Source organism: Elaeis guineensis, chromosome 4 (assembly GCF_000442705.2).
Source record: "Elaeis guineensis isolate ETL-2024a chromosome 4, EG11, whole genome shotgun sequence".
Classification (NCBI taxonomy): Eukaryota; Viridiplantae; Streptophyta; class Magnoliopsida; order Arecales; family Arecaceae; genus Elaeis; species Elaeis guineensis.
This window is the reverse complement of record NC_025996.2, coordinates 64,941,596-64,947,717: the sequence shown is the minus strand read 5'-3', so window position 1 is coordinate 64,947,717 and position 6,122 is coordinate 64,941,596. Positions and strand designations below refer to the sequence as shown.

At 33.9% G+C, this 6,122-nt stretch overlaps 1 pseudogene; it reads left to right on the top strand.

Annotated features, from left to right (window-relative positions):
- Positions 1–739: 739 nt before the first annotated feature.
- On the top strand, positions 740–3,548 carry LOC140857361 (uncharacterized; annotated as a pseudogene).
- The last annotated feature ends 2,574 nt before the right edge of the window (positions 3,549–6,122 follow it).

Below are 6,122 nucleotides of genomic sequence, written 5' to 3'. Positions count from 1 at the left end.
GAGTTAATTTGGAGAATCTAGTATTAAAGCCTTGATGGTAACATCTTCTTCTTATCCTAAAATTCACATGCATCAAAATGCTAATGGTTATAGTAATATTATCTGTTACATCTAGACTGAAAACCATGCTGAAATCATTTTAAGTCATATAATTTTTTTTTATTATAATAATTTTAAATCATATAACAGCAATTGAAGCCAATGTGAAGCTAATAATGCATGGTCGTATCAATAGCTTAATGGTTAACGGTCCCTTGACTATTTTAGGATGAGTGAAATTCTTTTCTCTAGTTATATTTCATTATTTGTTTCTAAAGGATCCAACTTTATATCATGAATTTTATGATTACAGAAAGAGGGTTTAGCACATCAAATGGGTTCCGCATATCAAATAGTGCCCCCGACATCAAGCTTATTTGGAAAATCTAGTATTAATGTCTCAATGGTAATGTCTTCCTCTTACCCTTAAATTCACATACACGAAAGTACTAATAATTGTAGTGATATTATTTATGACAACTAGACCAAAAATCATGTTGAAATTGTTTAAAATCATATAATTTTCTTTCTACTACATGAATAATTTTAAATCATGTAATAGAAATTGATTGGTTAACAGTCCCTTGACCGTTTTAGAATGAATGGAATTCTTTTCTCTACCTGTATTTCATTATTTTCCAAAGGATCCAGCTTTATATCATGAATCTTATGATTACAGAAAGAGGGTTTAGCAGATCAAATGGGTTCAGCACATCAAATAGTGCCCCAAACATCAAGCTTATTTGGAAAACCTAGTATTAATGTCTCGATGGTAATGTCTTCTTCTTACCCTTAAATCACATGCATAAAATTGCTAATAATTGTAGTGATATTGTCTATGATAGCTAGACCAAAAACCATGATGAAATTATTTTAAATCATATAATTTCATTTTACTGCATCAATAATTTTAAATCATATAACAAAAATTGATGCTAACATGAAACCAATAATGCATGGTCATGTCAATAGCTTAATGGTTAGTAGTCTATTGACCATTTTAGGATAAGTGAAATTCTTTTCTCTACCCATATTTTGTTATTTTTCCAAAGGATCCAACTTTATATCATGATTCTCATGATAACAAGGTGAGGGTTTAACACATTATAGGGGTTCAATACATCAAATGATGCCCTAGACACCGATTTTATTTGGAGAACGTAATATCAATGCCTCAATGGTAATATCTTCTTCTTACCTTTAAATTCACAAGCATGAAAGCGCTAATAATTGTAGTGGTATTGTTTGTATAGCTAGACCAAAAATCATGCTGAAGTTGTTTTAAATTATATATTTTTACTACATCAATAATTTTAAATCTTATAATAGAAATTGAAAACAATGTGAAACCAACAATCCATGGTCATGTCGATAGCTTAATGGTTACAGTCCCTTGACCATTCTAGCTAGGACAAGTGAAATTCTTTTCTCTACACGCATTTCATTATTGTTTCTAAAGGATCCAACTTTATATCATGAATCTTATATAATAGAAGGGTTTAGCCCATGAATGGATTCAGTACATCAAACGATGCCTCAGACAGCAAGCTTATTTGGAGAACTAGTATGAATGCCTCTATGGTAATATCTTCTTCTCACCCTTAAATTCACATGCATGAAAGTGCTAAATTTATAGCTTGACCAAAAACTATGCTGAAATTTTTTACACCATTTAAGTTTCCTTCTACTGCATCAATAATTTTAAATCATATGACGGTAATCGAAGCCAACATAAACCAATACTGCAATGTAAGGTCAATAGCCTAACGGTTAAGTCCCTTGACCATTTTAGGATGCACAAGAGTCTTTTCTCTACCCATATTTTGTTATTTTTTCCAGAGGATCCAGCTTTATATTATGAATCTTATGATAACAGGCAAAGGGTTTAGCACATAAGCTGGGTTCAATGCATCAAACGATGCCCGAGACGTCAAACTTATTTGGAGAACCTAGTATTAAGCCTCAAATGTAATGTCTTCTTCTTACCCTTAAATTCATATGCATGAAAGTGGTAATAATTGTAGTGATATTGTCTCTGATAGCTACACCACAAATCATCGAAATTATTTTAAATTATATAATTTTCTTTCTATTACATCAAATAATTTTAAATCATATAATAGAAATTGAAGCCAACATGAAACCAATAATGCATGGTCAAGTCAATAGCTTAATGTCATATAACAGTCCTTTGACGGTTTTAGAACGAGTGAAATTCTTTTCCATACACATATTTCGTTAATTTTTTTCCAAAGGATCCAACTCTTCATCATGAATCTTATGATAACAGGAAGAGGGTTTATCACATGAAATGAGGTTGGCACATCAAATGATGCCTTGGAGAGAATCTAGTATGAATGCCTCCATGGTAATGTCTTCTTCTTACTCTTGACTTCACATGCATGAAAGTGCCAATAATTATAGTGATATTATCTGTGACAACTAGACCCAAAACCATTCTGAATTATATATTGCATAGAGAATTTCATGCATATGCATCTTTCAATTATACAAAAGGTTCCAACCAAAAAAATCCCTCTACTCAGCATGTGATGAGTAGAGAGGATACCAATCAATGGGCCCAAATCCTGTGGCCCCACAAAATACATATTCAACCTTACATATATTTTATCATAATACTGAAACACTAAATGCATGTTGGGCCATGGAATAATGCCAGTGATTGCACTCATTTATAAAGATCTAGAAAATAATGGTTTCTTGATAGACTATATAATCTTCAACTATTTTGAAGTTGTGAAAGTATAGTAAAAACCATGGTAGCATATCATGTGCGCTCAGCTCACAGAGAACATGGATCCACATAAGTGTTTCTGATACCAATGGCTTGTTTGCTAACTGAAGGAAAACAAGATGCCTTTGATGGAGCAGAATGCGACTAGAAAGCGAGGAAAACGTGCTATTCGTGCATTTTCATCCGAGGAATCAGAGCCTTCCAGGAAAAAATGGTATGTGCAGCTTCGTTGTCTGGTCGTAAAATTCTTCTTTAAACAACCTTATTCTAAGCTCTCCCATCTTGATTACTTAAGGAGTATAAGGCCCTTTGGTCTTAGCTTTGAAATCATTAACTCATTATTGTCTTGCATGAATTAAGTCTTGTAACTCTTGACATGTTTGATGCCTAATGCAACAAATAGATAAGAAGTACCTACTTAGCATTGCATGTTTTTAACATTTGATGGAAGTGGAAACCTTATCACAAGATTTTAACCTAGTTTGATACTTTCATACCTATTTTGATACCTTAACCAATAAAAAATCCTTAAATTCCTTGTATGTCTGTATGTATATATATTCATTGGCTATTTTCATGCCATTTCTTATTTTAGAATTATGTGCTCTCTTGTTTTAAAATTCTAGCTTACTCTGTTTTACAGTTTTTTATCAGATCAAGTCTCAGTACGCATTTGCTAATTAATTGTTCTTTTAAACAGATATGTGGGGATGAGACTGGTGGAGCCAATGCCGTTACTAGGATCGAGATGTAATGCTCTTTGAAACTTCAAAGTTCCAAACTGCTGAAAATAATTTGGACAAGTAGAAAAACCTAACAACAGTCAGCTCCTTCTGAATGTGTTTTTAATTGTTTCGTTTCGAAGAGTAGATTTAATATTACTGTTCTCGTAACGCTCATGTGGCGTGACCAGATATATTCCTTGCACAATATATGTCTATTTGCACCTTGTTTTGCATAATCTCCAGCTGGTAGCATGTTCCAAGCACTTGTGAAGTATATAGGTATAGTTTTGTTTCTTATCATCACTTTTCTAAGGGACATATATTACTAGTTTTCTTTGTAATAATGAATCCTGATAATTAGAAGGCCAGCTGCAAATTTGTCAAATTGACACAAAAAAAAGCTCATCATAGACAAAATCGATTCCTATTCAATATTATAAATCAAAATCTGCATTTCTTTCTATTTAGTAAGAAACTTATTGAAAGTAGAGATTGAGGGAAGAGGCTTGTAGTTCTCTCGTATTTCTGCACAGATAAAGGATAATTGGTCATCTAACTTCTTTTGACATGAAAATTGTTGAGACTGACAGTGAAAGCACTCACACAAATAATAGAAAGAATAAAAAGAAGAAAACAATACAAAAAATTTACATGATTCGGTCCCTTAAATAGACCTACATCCATGATTTCAAAAAGGATATCTTCACTAATATAAAACTGCTATAATTTTTGAACGGATAAAATTATAAACCCTCTCTTCTTCACAACTACCCAAGATTCTGATTATACCCTCTTAGTTAACCCAAGACTTGACTTATGTGGTGGTTATAAACAAGAACCAGGAGGGCCTGTTTATAGGAGCACCAAGCTCCCCCTGTTTTAGTCCCAACCGATATGGGACTTTGAAAACCACTATGCTTGCCACAATAATTCCTCTCTTTTTAAAAGTCTTACATATCTCTACTCTGTCGGAGAAATGAACTCTTTTTTCAATCTTCATAGTGTCTGTCCTTCTGCTATTTTCCATCTTTACTGACAAGGCATGTCCATCTAAGTAGTAGATGTTTTTCACTTTCTTTTTTCCTTGCATAACTAAGTTTCCATTTTGTAAACTCCACACCAATTTCCAATGCCAACATATTGTACCTATGTAAATCAAGCTACCCAATGAAATAATATTAGCTCCATCAATAGACACATACCTTACATCAAAAATTACTTTGACTTTATCATTGTGGAACTTCAGGCGAACTCTTCCAACGCCTTCAATCTTTTACTTCAAATTGTTTCTCATATTGACGTAGCCAAAATCTCCCTTAGTGTATAAAGTGTCAAATAGATCTCATTAGTACATACATGGATATCAGCAACAGAATCCATCATCTAGCTAGAATTACTCTCAATAGCAGTCGTGTTTGAGAGAAAAATTTCATCATCAGTATTGACCACATTTATGGAAGAATCACCCTTTGACCTACCCTTCAACTCTTTTAAACTTTTTAAATCCTCCCTGAACTTTGGGCAGCGAACCTGGATGTGACCAAACTCTCCACAGTAATGGCACTCAACAGTGCTAAAGTCTTTCGGCCCAGATCTCGATCTTCCATCACATTGGTTACCTCTCTTCTTTTTCCTCTCTCAGAATGCTCCGCAGCCAGTACTCGACTCTCTCTGGGGTAATATTCATCTCCTATCATCCGATGATTCTCTTTCAAAATCTTCATCACCTTATTTAACTGCAGTGTGCTTTTTCTGCTATCATTGACCGCACAGTGGTTTGTAAGATCTGGATGGTGAAGCCAACAAGAGCAATGCCTGCTCTTGTTCCTCAATCGTCTCCCCTACATTCAATAGTCAAGATACTAACTCATTAAATTTATTTGAATGGTCAATAACATTACCTCCTTCCTCCATCTTCAGTGAGTACAGATCCATCTTCATTATCAAGCGGTTAGTTAATGTCTTTGAGGCATACTTGCTCTCCAACATGTCCCACAACTTCTTCGGTGATGTCTCCTTCAACACCATGATTTTAATTTATGGGGCCAGTGTCGTCTGAATCATACTAACTGTCTTCTTTTGAGTTGTACTCCAATCTGAATCTTTCATCTCATTCGATTTTTTATCCTGCAATATAGAATCAAGATCTTGCTGCATCAAATAATCTTGAATTATGCATTGCCATAAAGTAAAATCAGTTTTTCCATCAAACAATGAAATCTCATTCTTCAATGTAGTCATAGTATTTAATAAATCTCCAATTAAACATCTTCACTCAAATAACCAGCAATAAGTACCACAAAATAAGTCAAATTTAAAAAAATGACTTAAAAAATGGAATCAATACGTCGAAATTAGTCAGAACCAACCTCTTCCAAAAAATACTGAGTGACGTCGGGACCGCTGATGTGACGCTGACTGGTCTTCCACCTAGACTGTTGATGTGACACCTCCTGCTCCTTTCTCTCTCCTCTCTTAAGTCATAATCTCGCTTTGATACCATTTGTTGAGACCGACAGTGGAAATACTTACACAAATAATAGAGAGAATAAAAAGAAAAAAAACAACACAAAAATTTTACGTGGTTCAGTCCTTCAAATAGA